Source organism: Lepisosteus platostomus, unplaced genomic scaffold (genome assembly GCF_059453375.1).
Source record: "Lepisosteus platostomus isolate fLepPlt1 unplaced genomic scaffold, fLepPlt1.hap1 Scaffold_46_H1, whole genome shotgun sequence".
Classification (NCBI taxonomy): domain Eukaryota; kingdom Metazoa; phylum Chordata; class Actinopteri; order Semionotiformes; family Lepisosteidae; genus Lepisosteus; species Lepisosteus platostomus.
The window spans coordinates 107,766-125,640 of record NW_028291666.1 but is presented as its reverse complement, the minus strand read 5'-3'; the positions used below and the strand labels follow the sequence as shown (position 1 = coordinate 125,640).

At 45.1% G+C, this 17,875-nt stretch overlaps 8 non-coding genes across 8 annotated transcripts; 5 read left to right on the top strand and 3 right to left on the bottom strand.

Annotated features, from left to right (window-relative positions):
* On the bottom strand, positions 1–74 carry trnat-ggu (transfer RNA threonine (anticodon GGU)). The gene has a single exon. It is a non-coding gene; the product is annotated as a tRNA-Thr (tRNA).
* Positions 75–1,246: 1,172 nt separating this feature from the next.
* On the bottom strand, positions 1,247–1,318 carry trnag-ucc (transfer RNA glycine (anticodon UCC)). The gene has a single exon. It is a non-coding gene; the product is annotated as a tRNA-Gly (tRNA).
* Positions 1,319–1,968: 650 nt separating this feature from the next.
* On the top strand, positions 1,969–2,110 carry LOC148633549 (U4 spliceosomal RNA). The gene has a single exon (XR_015933926.1). It is a non-coding gene; the product is annotated as a U4 spliceosomal RNA (small nuclear RNA).
* An 893-nt stretch (positions 2,111–3,003) lies between these two features.
* trnag-gcc (transfer RNA glycine (anticodon GCC)) lies at positions 3,004–3,074 on the top strand. The gene has a single exon. It is a non-coding gene; the product is annotated as a tRNA-Gly (tRNA).
* A 560-nt stretch (positions 3,075–3,634) lies between these two features.
* trnai-aau (transfer RNA isoleucine (anticodon AAU)) lies at positions 3,635–3,708 on the top strand. Its single transcript has one exon. It is a non-coding gene; the product is annotated as a tRNA-Ile (tRNA).
* A 5,449-nt stretch (positions 3,709–9,157) lies between these two features.
* On the bottom strand, positions 9,158–9,230 carry trnam-cau (transfer RNA methionine (anticodon CAU)). Its single transcript has one exon. It is a non-coding gene; the product is annotated as a tRNA-Met (tRNA).
* A 1,436-nt stretch (positions 9,231–10,666) lies between these two features.
* trnav-gac (transfer RNA valine (anticodon GAC)) lies at positions 10,667–10,739 on the top strand. The gene has a single exon. It is a non-coding gene; the product is annotated as a tRNA-Val (tRNA).
* Positions 10,740–11,586: 847 nt separating this feature from the next.
* Positions 11,587–11,658, top strand: trnae-uuc (transfer RNA glutamic acid (anticodon UUC)). The gene has a single exon. It is a non-coding gene; the product is annotated as a tRNA-Glu (tRNA).
* The last annotated feature ends 6,217 nt before the right edge of the window (positions 11,659–17,875 follow it).

Sequence of the window (17,875 nt, the reverse complement as noted above, 5' to 3'; positions counted from 1 at the left end):
AGACACCGCTGGGATTCGAACCCAGGATCTCCTATTTACCAGGCAGGCACTTTAACCAACTAAGCCCCGGCGCCCCGGGAGCATTATTCTTTTGCAGCCACTTGGACACACCACTCAGACACATCTGCATTCGGTGTGTGCTCCGCCTGCTCGCTGAGCAAGTTGCCACCTTTACATACAATAGCAACATCAACACCAAGAGAAAGGGTGACAAATGGCTTTTATCTGGAACATTTGATGTCCAAGGAGCTCAATGTGCTTTCTGTGTACAACAGGGCCACTGAACTCCACACTGGCCACTGAACCACAGCAGTGGCTTGCTGGCTTGACATCTCCTAAGGAAAATGTTGAAATCGAATGTGGAACAGGAAAATGGCCCTCGAGTACGAGGGAAAAAAAAGAAAAAGATCATCTGGAGCGCGCCAACCCATGTCCGGACAGCCCAGTTTCATCGACAAGGTGGCTGAGTGGTTAAGGCGATGGACTGCTAATCCATTGTGCTTTGCAGACATGGGTTTGAATCCCATTCTCATCGCTCTCCATGTCTGACACGTGTGCCCGTTCGATGTTGGCCCTCCTGTTGTTTGCTCTGGTGCTAGAGCCATACATTTTCTAGCGGTGGCTGAACATGGTATAGTGGGCCAACGTCGGTATCGAGCAGTGACAGTAACAGTACTTACTGTGCCCCATAAGAAATCGTTTGTCCCCGTTCAAAAGAGATTGTGCAATGTCCTGCGGCGTTCGGAAAGCAAACCTTTGACAGTTTGAAAAGAGGAATTTATTCTGCTTCCCGTGCGTGCAGTAGTTACAAAGTTGAACGTCTTTACACGATCTGCTGCAGTTTTCAGTGGGTGGGCTTTGTCAAATGGCTTGAAAAAACGCACTGTGTTTCGGCTCGGGAAACATCATGAGCAGTGTCCTGCATGTTTTCTGTGTATAGCTGTCTTTTAACGCATACAGAATTCATTCGAAATCATTGATTTCTCCAATTAACAAGGGTCCCTTTTTGAACCTGCGAGAAGCATTCTTTCAATGTAACAGATTTACTCCGGGGAAAGGCAGCATGACATTGAGAGTAGCTCAAGCTTTCAGCACCCGTATCGGACTGCGTGTATGCAGACACCGCTCAGAATCCCCTGTTAGATTCTCCTTCAACTCCGTTTTGCAGTGCTTTAGCTCTTTCAAAAGGCTTCGCTTTGCTAGTCACAATCCAAGGCTCATAACAGCATTTGAAACCAATCCCCACTGCGTTAACCAGGAATTGAACCAGGGTCAACTGCTTGGAAGGCAGCTATGCTCACCACTATACCACCAACGCATGCCCACAGGCGCCCTGCAGGACACCACCAGAGAATGCTCACGATTTCGGAAGCTGTCTCCGGGACGTGCTGATTCCACACATCCTGAATAAATCATGATATTGTTAGTTGCTGTAGCTAGACGTTCAAATGAGTTTCATGGCCAGATGGACTGTTTCCTCCAGCGGTATAGTATTGCAGTGAGACAGCACGATGCCTGCAAGACTATGTCACGCTAAACGCCACAGATTGTGTTTGTCCGTTCGTGTCAGTCGTCCTGCAGCCACGGGAAGTGGGACACAAACATGCTGCAATGCTTTCAAGACGTTAGGATTTGTTTGTGTAACATCCGAGAAGAGTACTTGTGGCTTGAATGTGAACTGTACGTGCCCGCCCCCTTTCCTCTGTAGTGCATGAGTTCCTCCAGGCATGCCCTTCGTCATTGTTCTGTCATCTTGTATTTAAAGGGTTGTATTTCTGCTGCTGAAAATAAGCAACGGTTTTATCACAACGCCCTTTATTCCCAACGGAGCCCTTGTCTGTCATGAAATTCTTCAAAACCTCAAGCTAGAAGAAGAAGACGACAAATATGAAGCGTTACCGCAACGACATGCCATGAGACGATCGATAACGATTTCCATAGGATCCCCGCGGTTGCCTGGCAACCGTCAGCTTTGCGCAGTGGCAGTATCGTAGCCTGTGAGGTTTAGCCGAGGCGCGATTATTGCTAGTTGAAAACTTTTCCCAATACCCCGCTTCCGCCGGTTTGCAATACAATCGGCGAAAGCAATTTTTGACAGTCTCGTCAGAGACTGAGCAAGGTGTTTAAAGACAGATTTGGTCATGGTGACATCATGGTAGAAAGAAACGAGCTTGTTACGTCTCAACAGAAACGCTCTTTAGCTCTTTCAGCGTTATGCAGAGACCAGCGTCTGTCGAGATCACTTTTGAGTCAGCGCGAAACGCCGTGTGCTGTCAGTTTGATTTCATATTGCTCGTAGCGGCGCCCGGCTTTTGTCTGTCAAACGTTAGGTTGCGCTTCTTCATGCTGCATCGTCGGCATGAGTGGAGCTTTTTAAACGTCTGTACTTACTGCGATTCCTACGTCTACCACTAATGTAAGAGCTATTTCAAGTGCGGAGTGGTGCGGCTTTTGAAATGCTTGTGGGCATTTCTCTGTTGTTGATTCTTTTCTTGTGTGTAACAAAGTGGCATTTTCATGTCCGGACGGGGAGACTTTATCATTCCGACATGAAGCCACCCTTAAGTCCTCTGAGGCGTGTCTGTCTGCAAGGCTTGTATTTTGGAAATGTTTTTTTGAAACGGAGAACGACTTTGAAATAGGCTTACGCCGGCGCCTCGCGATCCAGGTAAGATTGTAGCAAGAACGCAGCGGCGGCGGGGCTTGCTGTAGTCGTGGCCGAGTGGTTAAGATGATGGACTAGAAATCCATTGGGGTCTCCCCGCGCAGATTCGAATCCTGCCGACTACGTTGTCCGCCTCCAGTCGGTGTGTTTCGGCGCAAGCAAAGAAGCGCGCCTCTTTGCTGTTCCTGGTGGTTTTAAAACGCCCAATCGCTTGTACCCGCTGTCTTGGAAATAAGTTCTTCAGCGTCCGCGAATGGCATTTTGCAGTTGGAAGCAGATGTCGACGCGTTTTGCACAGAGCACCAAAAAAGCGTCTTTTTTGAAAGCCCAGGAACCGAGCATTGGTGGTTCAGTGGTAGAATTCTCGCCTGCCACGCGGGAGGCTCGGGTTCGATTCCCGGCCAATGCAGTGGCTTTTGCAGCGAGCGGCTCCATCACTTGCATCCCCTTGCAACTCGCAACTCAAAAAACCTACTGAAGCTAAGCAGGTGTGAGCCAGGTCAGTACCCGGATGAGGGTGAGCTACAGGGAAAAACAAAGCTTCCAGCTGGAAGCGGTGTTAATGGTGCCGGCGGGGGGGCGCTCACCCTGAGGTCTGTGCGGGTCCCAATGCCCCAGTATAGTGACGGAGATGCTGTGTTGTAAAAGGGCGCTGTCTTTTGGATGAGATGTAAAACCGAGGTCACAGCGCTCTGTGGTCATTCAAAATGACCACCAAAACCTTTGACAAAAGCTCTTGGTAACTGATGGTCTTCAATAATGCTTCTCCTTTAGGTACATTTTAAATCAGCTGAAAAATGCTGTGAAATGGGGGGGGCACTTCAGGCCAGTGTAGGATTTGGGTTACAAGAAACATGAAACTGCACGAGAAAGCCCGTACACTGAATTACACGGCTTTCTATTCAAAGGAGGACAAAAGAAATTCCCTGAGTTCGATTTTTTGAAGCACAGAGAGGAGCACTGTTGTGAGGCCGGTTAGCTCAGTTGGTTCGAGCGTGGTGCTAATAACGCCAAGGTCACGGGTTCGAGCCCCGTACTGGCTAGGTCCTTTTCTCCTCTCTTAAAGCTGTTAGGTTCCTTTCCGTGGTGAGAGGGGTTGTCATGCAACGCTGCCACATAGTGCTGACAGACAAGAGTGTTGCGGAAGAAGAGAAAAGTGTTTGAAGATTTAAGAGTGTTTTAGGTGGAGCCAAAATCAAGTGTCACAAATACAAGTGGGAGGATTTCCAATGTTTAATATGGTAAAAATAAGCGGAAGTTATCTGCCGGTCCGGCACAGTCTGCCATGCTTTTGTCATATACTGTAAAGTGGTGTCGAACTGGGTGTCGAACTGGAGCCTCACCATTTGCATATGTGAGGCTCCAGTTATACATCGAGTGTCACATTAAATGACAAAAATGAAGAGAGTTAAAGCAGCTGGAGAGGTTTTCTTACAACTTTTGAGCTGACACAGTTTTGGAAAATGTTTCCTTCACGCTGCACTGTACAACATAGGCAGCCAAGAGTCTCCAAAACAAAACAGAATTGACAGATAGGAGAAAATTCCCACTCATCCTGAAGTTCCCAAAATCCAGCACTGAGCGTAAACAAAGTGTCTAAGTAGCGTGGGAATGCTAACCCTAACCCTAGCTGGAGTTTGAGCAATCCAGCACTGAGCGTAAAAAGATGAGTCAAAGTAACGTCTAATCGGATTAGTTTCCTTAGAGCTGGTTCAGAGTTTGTTCAACAGTTTACCTTTCACAGATGCGCAAAGAAGAATGTTGGGGGTGCACGCTTCAAGGTGCCTTACAGCTGTAGGGAGTGATTCGAGACGATTCGTGGCGTGTGCTCGTTCCCATATACCGTATGCCCCGGGGTGCAGTGCTAGGATGATGTACAATACCGCTTGGGCACGTAACGGCGTTATACGGAAGGTTTTCGTTTGTTCGTTTTGTTTTGCTCTGCTTTGCTTTGTTTTGCTTTCCATCGCGTTGGTAAGAGCGTAAATAAAAAAGCGATTCCTGCGTCTACCACTAATGTAAGAGCTATTTCAAGTGCGACGTGGTGCGGCTTTTCAAATGCTTGTGGGCATTTCTCTGTTGTTGATTCTTTTTTTTGTGTGTAACAAAGTGGCATTTTCATGTCCGGACGGGGAGACTTTATCATTCCGACATGAAGCCACCCTTAAGTCCTCTGAGGCGTGTCTGTCTGCAAGGCTTGTATTTTGGAAATGTTTTTTTGAAACGGAGAACGACTTTGAAATAGGCTTCCGCCGGCGCCTCGCGATCCAGGTAAGATTGTAGCAAGAACGCAGCGGCAGTGGGGCTTGCTGTAGTCGTGGCCGAGTGCCACGTCGCTAGCGCTGGTTAGCAAGGTTTGTATTTCATGTTTTGCAAGTTGCATCCATTTTAAGAAAAACAAGTCGCATTAAAGACAGGAAATAAATACTTGCATTTAATTTAGTCTAGCCGTAGGCGGTTGTCCATAATGACCAGTTCTGTTCGAGAAGACAGAACAAAAAAGGCACCGCTGGGATTCGGACCCAGGACTTCCTGTTTACTAGGCAGGCGCTTTAACCAACTAAGCCACGGCGCCCCAGGAGCGCTGTCCTTTTGCAGCCACTTGGACACACCACTCAGACACATCTGCATTCGGTGTGTGCTCCGCCTGCTCGCTGAGCAAGTTGCCACCTTTTTCCTTTTTATGTAGAAGCCTGTCACCACCCTGCCACTGCTGTGAAGGTCACAGAAATGGTGCCCTGGATTCATGCTTCCCACTGTAAAAAGGTCACAAACGAACTGAGCAAAGCGCAGGAGTGATGTCTCCACAAGGACAGATGGGGATAACCTGCTTGGGACTGATGTGCACAGCCCTTTTCCTTTTTATGTAGAAGCCTGTCACCACCCCAAAAGAGGAAGAATCTAAACACGAAGCCTCTTTGTATACAAACTGGCTGAATGAAACTGATAATGAGGGGGATATGAGTAATTTGTGGTATAGATTTATAAATCATACTGTAAAGTTAAAGAAATTTAATGCATCTTGTTATATATGTGCTTTAATGCCTCATTCTACAGCCTCACCCATGCGACTTTTTATGAAATGTACTCTTTTATTAATATCACGTTAGAAGGCTTAGACGCTATCAAACAAGAATTAAGGGGAGTTAGATTAATGGCACTTCAGAACAGGTTCGTGCTGGACCTTCAAAATGCAGCATCTGGAGGAGTCTATGCTTTAGTAGGAGACTCCTGTTGTACATATATTCCAGCTAATGACGATGATTACGGAAATCTTACGCTCGCTATTCAGCATTTGAAAGAACTAAAAGACAATGTGAATAAACAGAGAGGCATAAAAGATACACCGGCTTTTCTCTCCTGGTTAGAATCACTGTTTGGGCCAGGGGGAATGTTTTTCTTTTAAGTTACTAACACCGATTATAGGGGCTGTGATACTTGTCTTCCTGTTTTTATGTTGCTGTATGACATGTATTATTCCAATGCTTCGCAATATGGAAATATGGTACCTAGGGGGATAAACTGTTCATCCTTCCAGTCTGGAGAATTGGCAGCTGTCTGACGTCAGTAAGTGATCCTTAAAAATTAATAGTTCCATGACAGTGTGCATCACCAGAAAATCAATTTCAATGCATTAAAACTCTTGTTATCCTTCTGATCATTGAAGTGTCATTGCCCCAGCACTGTATACTCTTACTTTTGACGCCTGTCTGAAGTTGGATCCATTTCTAAGAATGGTGACTCACATATCCTCATGCTCAACTTTGGCTCAACCACACAAACTATGAAGATAATCATCTGCTTTTGCTCCAAGATTTATGTTACTAGGCTCTCTCCTGGGGATCCTCGTGATCAAACATTGCCCTTATTGTGGATGATCCATGACAGAATTCAGGGAATTCAGAATTCTGATACCTCAGCTCAGATTCTGACTGGGCAGACTGTCATTGCCTGGTGTGAATGTGTGCATATCTGTTTTTGTGCATGTTCTGTGGCCTGTTGTACAGTACATCACAAATGAAAGGGAAATGGAAAACTAAAATAAGACTCAAGTGTTTTATCTTTCATTAACAGTGTTTCATTAGTATCTATGCTAGATCCTGTCATCCACTGCTTACCACGACAGGCTCTAGCACGGGATAGCAGCTAATACATTTAACAATCTCACTGCACAATGTTGTATATTCAAGGGCTGATCTTCTGTACTTTTTCTTTCACTTTTCATTTCCTAGAAACTCAGTCCTGCCAGGAATAATCTGAGAACAAAATCAATCTGAGTGAAAATCTAAGCAGAGGAAGATTGTTTTACAGAGTCAACAAGGTCTAATTCAAGGTCATCAGCACTAACAACATTCTCTCTGGAGACAGGCGATAAGAAAATTGAAAGTGTGTATTGTTACACAACAGCAGAGACTATGAGTTATGCTATCATGAGAGTGGTGATGGATTTTTTTCATTGCTTAGTTTTGCAGGTTCTGTACATTTGAACATTCAAAGTGACTAAAGTAAAGGAGTTTTCCCTTTTTACCACATAATTCCCAAAGATCAACACTAATAGAAAGCCTAATTCCAGCCAAGATTCAATTACTGTCTCTCAGGCATCCCAGCAGTGGATTTCATGACTTCAGACAGCCATCTTTATCAGTGGAGAACTCAATGCTCTGAGGTTTACTGGCAGAGTCTCACACTGGGTAATATGTTGGTAAATAATGTCCTATGGAATTCTACTATTGATAAATTCTACTATGGAACTGCGATGTGTCCTAAAAAAATCTTCTATGATAGTGGTACAGTCCATCACACCCCACCTACAGCCTTTAAAAGAGAAAAAAAAACTGACAACAACAAAGTAAGTCTGTGGTGTAATCAACTAGGTTTTGCAAACATACTTAACCTCTTCCAGCTACCAACATTACAAATGCTGTTTACACATTAGATGGTTATTTTTTGGCTTCTGATATTATGGTGGAAAAAGAGCCCTGGAATCTTTGTAGAAGGACAAAAGACGGAAAGAACAGGCAGTTTTACCATGGCGAAGAGAAGGGAAATATTGGAGAGAGCTTTTTTCATACACTTTTTATCATTGTTTTTCCAGCCCAACAATGATCAACAAATATGGGCAGGCGTCCTGTGCCAAATCCAATCTACCTTTCTTCCAAGCATACAGGAATGTCAGTGAATTAAATATTGACATGAAAATACCCAAAAATATGCAATCACACATATGCAGTTTGAGCAAACATAAGACAATACCCAAGTACCACAAACTACCAGGCATCATTAGCAGTTCAGGTGGGGAGCTGTGTCAGCATGCGTAGGCTGCAAAGAAACAAGTAATAGGTCTATTCCATGCTTAAAAGAGAAGAAAGAAAACACAACATTTCAGCCGTGGAGCCCTCACACCTGAAGAAGGCTCCACGGCCGAAACGTTGTGTTTTCTTTCTTCTCTTTTCATCTAGTGTCATTAGCCAGTTCCTGTCAAAATAAAACAGAAATGGATAACATTCTAGAGAGAGTTTGAAATACCAAGGTACAATTTAAACCATATTTCTTCCACTACAACCACAATATTTTGGAGAGATAGCTGAGCCTAACTGTTCTGGCATGTCCGTTAGCCTCCGTCCTGCTTCAGCAATGAATGCAACGGGGCACATTCTGAGGGAGATGCGGTCAATCAGGTTGCAGGAAAACCACGCTATGCTTTTTTTTGAGATCCTGAAAAGGACAGAGGGGCCATGTATATGTGTGCAGCTGGATATGTAATTGCAGGTGGCGTAGCAAATTCTGCTGAAGCCCCACTGCCTGGTGTGGACGGTAGCTGTGCATGTTGCAGCAGAATTGTGCATGTGAGATCAAGGGGGCATGTCATGTGTTTGAGCACTTCACTCCCTTCCGGAACCACGTGATTCCCTGAGTCCCAAAAATTTGTAAGTTCTTTGGATGACCTGTGGACCGATCTTTCACGATGAAGAATTCTTTAAGAAGAATAGATCTCGGCCCACCATCCCAATGCCTCCATCTCAAAACAGCAACCTCCCACTGCCCTTAGTCTGCAAGGCAGTCCTTTCAAGTGCAATGATGACGCCGGGACCTTCGTTGCCTATTGTACGAGCTGAACTTTTGTGCTCATCAATTCAACGCTCTTTCCATCAACTCATCTTGTCTTTTGACGCTTCGTGTTTTGTGCTCCTTTGACTATCGGCATATCGGGTGACTGCAAACACTGAAGTTCTTGCTTACGGAGTGTGGAACAGTGTTTTCAAGTGATCGCTGTTCTGTCATGTTGACGCCGAGTGAATCTTTCTTTGGCAACATGGGCAGGCTGACAGCAAAAGTAATGGCAAATTTCTTGACTTATTTCTGAATGTGAATGTTCTTTAGAAAAGGGATGCGGCGTTGCTTCTCCCCCGTGTAAAGGTCACGCATTCCAGACGTGGTTATGAGCGAACAGTTGCCGCAAGTGTTTGAAAAGAGCAAGAGAGGAAGCAGCCCTGCCCCGTGTGAGGATCAAACTCAGGACCTTCAGATGATGAGACTGACGCGCTACCAACTACGCCAACGAGGCCAGCTGCAGTACACAGCCGGTAAGTTTGCCTCATATGGATTTCAGTCAACCGTTCCCTAATCTTTAGACGCCCTCTGCTGGATGTTGCATTTGCCTTTTGATCTCACCGATACTTTTTTGGTCTGTTTCTGTTGCGAGTCCGTTTTTCAGATCTCACCTAGCACAAGTCTCTCTGGCTGAAGTGGCCTCTCTGCTTCAGCATCGTGCCCTCACTCAGCCATTAAAAACGTCACTCGGACTTCTGACATGCTGACATGAAATGTCAAGAGAGAGTGGCGGAGACGCTTAAGGCAGAGAGAAGATGAAGAGGGGGCGTGGCTGCGAAATGATTGACAGCTGCATGACGCTCTCCATGCAAGGCATGACCACAGGCTAAAGGACACCTTTCGGCACATCAAGCACTAAGCACACACCTGGAGGACGTGGGAAATGATCCCGCTACCTCTCGCATGCAAAGCGAGCGCTGTACCATGCAAGCTAACCCCCCTCGCTGGGGCTCATGCCTCAGTGTCGCCTAGTGCCGCTTGTTCCCCTCTTACCGGGTGCAGTTCACTGCCCTTCGTCTGCAAGGCAGTCGTGTAATTGCGGCTTTCTTGACTTATTGATGAAGGTCTGACTGGACGAGCGAATGACGCCTCTCCCCCGTCCTCAAGCTCGCTGACAGAATAAAATGGAAAGTGCTGCCGTGGCTCATTGGTGTAGGGGTATGATTCTCGCTTAGGGTGTGGGAGGTCCTGGGTTCAACTCGCGGATGAGCTCTTGTGTGCTCTTTTTGTCCTCGTCCACAAGACTGGGAACTGATATCCACATCACCTTGCAGCATCTGCTTATGGCAAACGATGGAATGTGACTAATGACTGAACGAGCCTGGTGAATACTCATCACGTGGCACGATGAGAGCGTGCAGTCAGCTGTCCAAGGCAGCAACCTCATTGCTCGTTCAAAAGAACACGTACTGAAAACTCATCACCACTATGTCGTAAATGAGCACCGCGATCGCTTGTTGTCATGCGTCCTTACTTGGGAAATGCAGAAGCAAAAACTGCCCTCTCTCAGCCACCGAAACGTGTGCGGCTCGCCTTGCACTCTCTGCGCCTCGCATATTTATGGAGCTGTCTGCTCTTCTTTCTGTTGAAGTACGCAAGTTACGGGGCGTACTGCACACTATGATGTGCTCAATGACAGCTTTCAAGATTTGAAAACTATGAGCTTGATGGCTCAAGTCGAACGAATGTAGTTGTTACGCAATTGATGATCAAACGCACGTATTCTAACGATTCGTGAGAGTATGTTCTAAAGGTCCCTGGCTCGATCCCGGGTTTCGGCATTTTGTTTCATCGCACCCTTTGTTCCTCTCTCCAGCACCCCCTGCCTAAAGTGACGCTTCCCTTTTTCAGCCCGAAATGCAAGCGAGACACCAGCAGCTGTCCCTGCAGGTTTCCGTAGTATAGCGGCTATCACGTTCGCCTGACACGCGAAAGGTCCCCGGTTCGAGACCGGGCGGAAACAGCCTCGTTTTGCACGCTCCTGTACTTCACAGAGGTATTGAGCGACCGGTCATTTGTTCCCAATATATTTCCGGTGCCTTCATGCACTCTTGTACCAAACGCACGTTCCTTCTGTATGCGGAGCCGATCATTTGCAATTGGGCTGTGCCGACAGATCAGGACGAGCTCTGTCGGCTCAAAAGCAGCGCAGGACCTGCAAGAACAACAGAAAGATTAGCATCCAGCGGGGGCTTCTTAGTGAGCCCAAGATCTCAACAAGAATCGGCTCCAGCAACAGGGCTGGGCGCATTGTTCCATTCTCCGACCACTCTCGGTGTAAACAAGTCCCTCCTGGTCTCTGCTTGAATTGCACTTTCCTGCGTTTGCTTTGGTGTAACTGGCTTCCCCTGCATGGGCGAATGTGAAGAAGATCCTTAGTAAGTCATTGAAGAAACCCGAGAAGAGGTCGGAGTGGTCTCTGTCGTTCATCAACGATCCAGTCAGGCAGTACTCCTCTGTAAAGCGCCGTTCGTTCACATCAATTGGCTTTTTTTTGCCTTCATTCGTGCAAGTAGTAAAAGCAGACGCCCCTATTCTGCCGTGACCCGGATTCGAACCGGGGTTGTTGCGGGCACAACGCAAAGTACTGACCACTATACGATCACGGCGAGTTACCGATACACACGTGGCAGGGCGGAAAAGGCTGTGCTCTCTTCGTGTGACATAATTCGGGAAAGTCCTGACGTTGCATTTCAACTGAGCCCCAGTATACATCGACCCTTCGACACTCTGAGTGACAACTCTCTTGCGTGTTTTCTCATATTTATGTAGTTTGCTTGCATGATGCCCGGAACAGCAGGGTTGTGCACTCCCATATGGTCTAGCGGTTAGGATTCCTGGTTTTCACCCAGGCAGCCCGGGTTCGACTCCCGGTATGGGAACGTGTCAATTTTGCCTCCTGCTTTCCAAAAGATCAGCACTGTGTACGAAGGAGCCGCATTAAAACTACTCAACGTGCAAAACGTGCGAGAAGAGGGGGCGCTTGTTTCCAGCCGAAACTTCTCGCGTGTGAGACGAGCTGACCATCGCTGCAGGAGGTGGGAGGGTCACTCTGGTAGACAGGGCTGACCTTCGGCAATAGGATTTATACTCTCCAAGATGATATTTGCACTTTCTGGAGAGGCGATTTTCTCCACTTCAGTAGCCCGATTTCGTCGATTGCGTGGAGAGGGCTGTAGAATGTGGCGCCGTCTTTCCTGCTCCGTCCATGACAGGCGTGCTGGTCTCTGGAGAGAGAGCACGGTCCATCAGCGCACCCCAATAAAGGCACTGGAAGCAGCTGAATCGCATTGGCGAAGCTCAGCGCTGGGCCGGTGGGCACATCTGACCACAGTTTCCGTAGTGTAGTGGTTATCACGTTCGCCTCACACGCGAAAGGTCCCCGGCTCGAAACCGGGCGGAAACAGACCAGACTTCTTCTGTCGCCACGCACAAAAGGGGATTGGGGATTCGCCTAGCGCTGTGATCGAACAGACCCACTCACCTCTTAGTGTGGCGGGATCTGCACAGTGCATGTCGCAGCGCATCCTGCTTTCACTTCAATGCGCGTCCTGATGTACCCCGGTCTCCCGCGTGACAGGTGGGGACAGGTGACAGGTCCTATACTAACGAGGAAGACATCGCTCTCTCCGACCCCCGGCATCGTGTCCCGACCCACCGTGCTGGAAGCCGACTCGTGCTGTGATTCCTTTACGGAGCAGAAATGACAACCGAGGAGCCGAGAGATCATTTCAGCATTTCGCGTCTGAACGGAAAACACAAACGCCCAACTCGGAATGATTTGCCTTTGACGCTTATCAAAGCGTTCTTTGTGCATCGAACAGACCCACTCACCTCTTAGTGTGGCGGGATCTGCACAGTGCATGTCGCAGCGCTCCCTGCTTTCACTTCAATGTGCTTCCTGATGTCGAGTCGTTTGCCGTGCGGAGGCTCTGAAAGCGAGAGCAATGAAAAGGTGCACGACACTGTGAAATAAACATTAATAAATGCATATATAACGTCGAAAACACATCTAACACTAGGAGTATACAGCACTCTGCACAGTGTACAAAGTAAATTATTTTCGCAGTAATTAATTATATTTACTATATTTATTATACACGTGTAAATTAATTACTGCGAAAATAATTTACTTCGTACACTGTACAGAGTGCTATGGAAGCCCGTTTCCGCCAGGAAGGAAAAAAAAACGCGCTATGGTATCTCAGAATTGCGACTTAGTATCTCAGAATTGCGACTTAGCATCTCAGAATTGCGACTTAGCATCTCAGAATTGCGACTTAGTAAGTCAGAATTCCGACTTAGTATCTCAGAATTGCGACTTAGTAAGTCAGAATTCCGACTTAGTATCTCAGAATTGCGACTTAGTATCTCAGAATTGCGACTTAGCAACTCAGAATTCCGACTTAGTATCTCAGAATTGCGACTTAGTAAGTCAGAATTCCGACTTAGTATCTCAGAATTGCGACTTAGTAAGTCAGAATTCCGACTTAGTATCTCAGAATTGCGACTTAGCAACTCAGAATTCCGACTTAGTATCTCAGAATTGCGACTTAGCAACTCAGAATTCCGACTTAGTAACTCAGAATTCCGACTTTATATCTCACATTTGTGACTTCGAAATAGCCGTATTCCATTGTCTGTCCTTTTGTTATTGTAACGGATTCGGGTTCTAGGGCTTGTGCCCTCGCCGCTCCCACCCTTGTTCGTGCCTCGCTGCACTGGCTCACTTTCTTTAACCCCGGCGGCCAGCATCCCTGTTATGCGCAGGGGAGGGTGGTGTACTGCAACCAGATCGTACAACCTGTATGTCGGCCGTTCCGTTACACTATTTTCATGAATCGTACAGGATCATAGGATCTATAAGCCTGAAGACTTGTCCTGTACAGTGCCCTGATAAAAATCAAATTAATTACTCTAATTTTTATAGAATCCCATTTCCGCCAGTGAGGCTTCCATAGTACCCGGATGGAATAGTGCACGGTGGGCTTTTTAAAATAATTTTTATTTACGTAGACAGAATATGAAATAAGATACAGAAATAGGCACTTCACATTCAGAAGAATTCACAATTATAAAAGCTGAAACATACTTTTTACGTATTTCCATTGTATGTCCTTTTTTACTTAAAAAAGAAGGTCTTCTTTAGCTCAGCTGGCAAGACTCAGGTTCGAGCCAGTGCAGCGAGGCACGAACTAGGGTGGGAGCGGCGAGGGCACAATCCCTAGAACCTGAATCCGTTACAATAACAAAAGGACAGACAATGAAATATGGCTATTTCGAAGTCACAAATGTGAGAGTTGCTAAGTCGCAATTCTGAGATACTAAGTCGGAATTCTGACTTGCTAAGTCGCAATTCTGAGATACTAAGTCGGAATTCTGACTTGCTAAGTCGCAATTCTGAGATACTAAGTCGGAATTCTGACTTGCTAAGTCGCAATTCTGAGATACTAAGTCGGAATTCTGACTTACTAAGTCGCAATTCTGAGATACTAAGTCGGAATTCTGACTTACTAAGTCGCAATTCTGAGATACTAAGTCGGAATTCTGACTTACTAAGTCGTAATTCTGAGATACCATAGCGCGTTTTTTTTTTACTCCCTGGCGGAAACGGGCTTCCATAGAGTGCCGTATACTCCTAGTGTTAGATGTGTTTTCGACGTTATATATGCATTTATTAATGTCGTCGATTTTACGGTTGCAATTCGACGTTGATTATACGTCGAGGCGACGTACATATACGTATAGCCGTATTTTCACCGTGAATATACGTATATTCGACGAATCAATGCCCACAGCTTGGCATACAAGGGTTTTGCTGAGGGGGTCTTGCCACCTGCCTGAAAAAAAACAGTAAAATGTTTGAGTGCCTATAGAGTTTCTATTTCTATTTTCTTGAGAAAAGTTGATACCATTTCCTGGAAACCCCGTCCCCCATCAGTGCGCGGTGCCCGGGGAAAAATCTGTAGGGGGGCGTCTGAAATTCTGAGCGGGGGTGATATTTCGGTTGAAACGGAGCTGTACGGTGCAGCTACCCAAATGAAATCTCGCAGCTATGCCATTGATTAGTGCTTCATGATAGAAGATATCGACTAGCAATCTGGTATTTGCGATGAAGTTCAGTTTCACATTTTTCGTCACTCTCACTGGAGAGTATTGCCTGGAGCGAAAAGTACCATAAGCGTTCATTTTTGCAGCTACATGGACGTTCTGAATCGTTAAGAAAAAATGTTGTAAAACCAACAGAAAGCACAGACTGCTATAACTAGTCCTAGTTATATAACGATTTTAAGTATAATGATAAACTACTGCAAGGAATCGGTCCACCTGAGCAAACAGGATCGTAATGTTGACACTCAATAACGACACTGATATGTGCAGTTCCTGGACGGATAGCCCTCCTGCCCATCAAACAGACTGAGTGACTGTTCCTGTCATTTAGTGTTGTCTGACCATTGACAAAGTACAACTATTTTTTTAGGGCGCAAATTAAGTTAGGTAAATCTTTTTGCCCAAAACTGAAGGGGCAACATTCCCCCCTCCCCCCGTGATGCCAGGCCTGTCCCCATCCTATTCCATAATGTCATTATATATAATACCATACAACAGTGACCGATCCTTACTAACTACATGCGTTAAAATTGCACATCAGCTCATAGCAGGGGGCACATAGCCGCGATGTATTATCAATGTTATATTTCAACCATAATATCGACAACATTAATAAACGCATACGTTGAGAAAATATCGAACCCAGCATATTTTCCGGTTATATACCACAATGCATTGCTAGTATTCGTTGGTCACAATTTTGGACACGTTTTTCAAACGTAGAAGTATATCCGCAAATATCTCAGCAATCCTCTTTTGACGAGTAAGTATGAACAATAATAATACTATCTGAATACATACAGATCTTTCTTAATATTATTTTGATTAAAATAGTACGTGAATAAGCAAAAAATGGCACATAAAATAGTGTGAATGGGGAAGATGACACAAAATCGTTTTGCCGTTTCTCTATTCTTATTCTATGTTGTACTTTCAAACTTTGGGTACTCTTTAATTAGGACAGACTTTATTGCTCAACTGCTATGATGCAAGCCAAATTTTATACATTTATTTCAGTTTTGAGCTTAGTAAACCGTTCACTTTTTAGATTATACTAAAGAAGATATTAATCATCATTTATTTGGGAAGTAATATTATATAATTTTCTCCTAGCTGCGGTGCTGAAGTCCCACCCTACATCAACAGAAAAAGAAATAAAGGAGCACGCAATGTGTTACTTGAAGAATGCATATGAAAGACAGGGGGCCAGGAGATCTGGACACTGAAAATAATAGGTTTTTGGTTCTAACTGTTAGGACAATTAGGCAGGGTTTGCAAATAGTGGAAAAAAATCATCTTAACTTCCATTGTAATATTTTTTTTTTCTTGGAAATATAGAAGTTGTACATTTTAAAATGTATATTTGAATCAAAATGTGGTTTTGAGTTAGTGTGTTAATGTAATTAGTTTTGTGTTTGTCATTACTATACTGTATATTGCCATGTTACCAGAATTTGTAGCTGAAGTTTAAGACTAGTTGTGTTTTTTATGATTATTGCCCATATGTTGATTGTTGATTGATTGTATACAATGTATAATTTGAAATACATATGTTTCAGGTGTGAATGTGTATTTTCAGAATACATTTCTAAATCTAATCATTGGCTTGGTTTACTTGTTTCTACACCTATAAAATCTATCTTTGATGTATAATAGACCTCTACCCATATACGTATAATAGACCTCTAACCATATACGTATAATAGACCTCTAAAGTTATCCGTATAATAGACCTCTAACCATATACGTATAACAGACCTCTAACCATATACGTATAATAGACCTCTAAAGTTATACGTATAATAGACCTCTAAAGTTATACGTATAATAGACCTCTAACCATATACGTATAATAGTCCTCTAAAGTTATCCGTATAATAGACCTCTAAAGTTATCCGGAACTCCAACCATATATGTATAATAGTCCTCTAAATTTATCCGTATAATAGAACTCCAACCATTTATGTATAATGAACGTCTAAACATAGACGTATAATTGACGTATAACTTTAGACGTATATTAGAATTTCATTCTAGACGAATTGTAGACCACATTTAGACGTATAAGGTATGCGTTTAATAGACGTATATTATACGTCTTTTGCCCACTGGGTGGGCTCCAGATGCACATGGAAGCAATCAAGTGTTTCATCCGAGCTGTTTCAAAGACTGCCCAAGAGCTTTCCTTTCACAGAGGCGCAACGATTAATGATGGGGGTGCACCCTTCAATGCGCCTTACGACTCTAGGGAGTGATTGAGACGATTCGTAGCGTGTGCTCATTTCTCTCTATTCCCCGTGTTGCAGTGGTAGGATGACGTAAATTACTGCTTCGACACGTAACGCCATTATAATCACGTGCAGGAGCTGAGGGCTTTAGTTTTGTTTCGTTTTCCATGACGTTCGTAAGCGCGCAAATCAAAGGCAAGTCCTGCGTCTAACACGAACGTAAATGCTTTTGAAAGTGCAGTGTGGTGCAGCTTGTAAAATCCTTGTCCACATTTGTGGTTTGTTGATGTTTGTTCTGTCTGCCAAAGTTGCATTTTGACATCCGGACGGGGGGACTTTATCATTTGAACGTGAAGCCAGCCTTAAACCCTCTGAGGTGTGTCTGTCTGCCGGCACGTATCTTGTGAAAGGTTTTTTTTTTTTAACGGAGAGCAACTTTAAAAAGGTATCCGCAGCCACCTCGCAGTCCGTGTTTGATTATAGGAGGAATGCGGCGGCGGCGAGCTCGCATTTGTCGTGCTCGAGTGTTTAAGGCGATGGGATCGAAATGCGTTGGGGACTCCCCGCGCAGGTTCGAAACCTGCCGACTCCGGCGTCTGCCGCATGTCGCCTTGTGCCTGCGCGGCAGAGGCGAAGTGCCGCTTCTCCTTTCCTGGTACTATAACAACGCGAAATCGCTTGGACCTGCTGCCATGGACATCAATTCTTCAGATAACCACACACTTTGCCTTCGCACCTCTGGTGCTCTGCTTATGCCTTT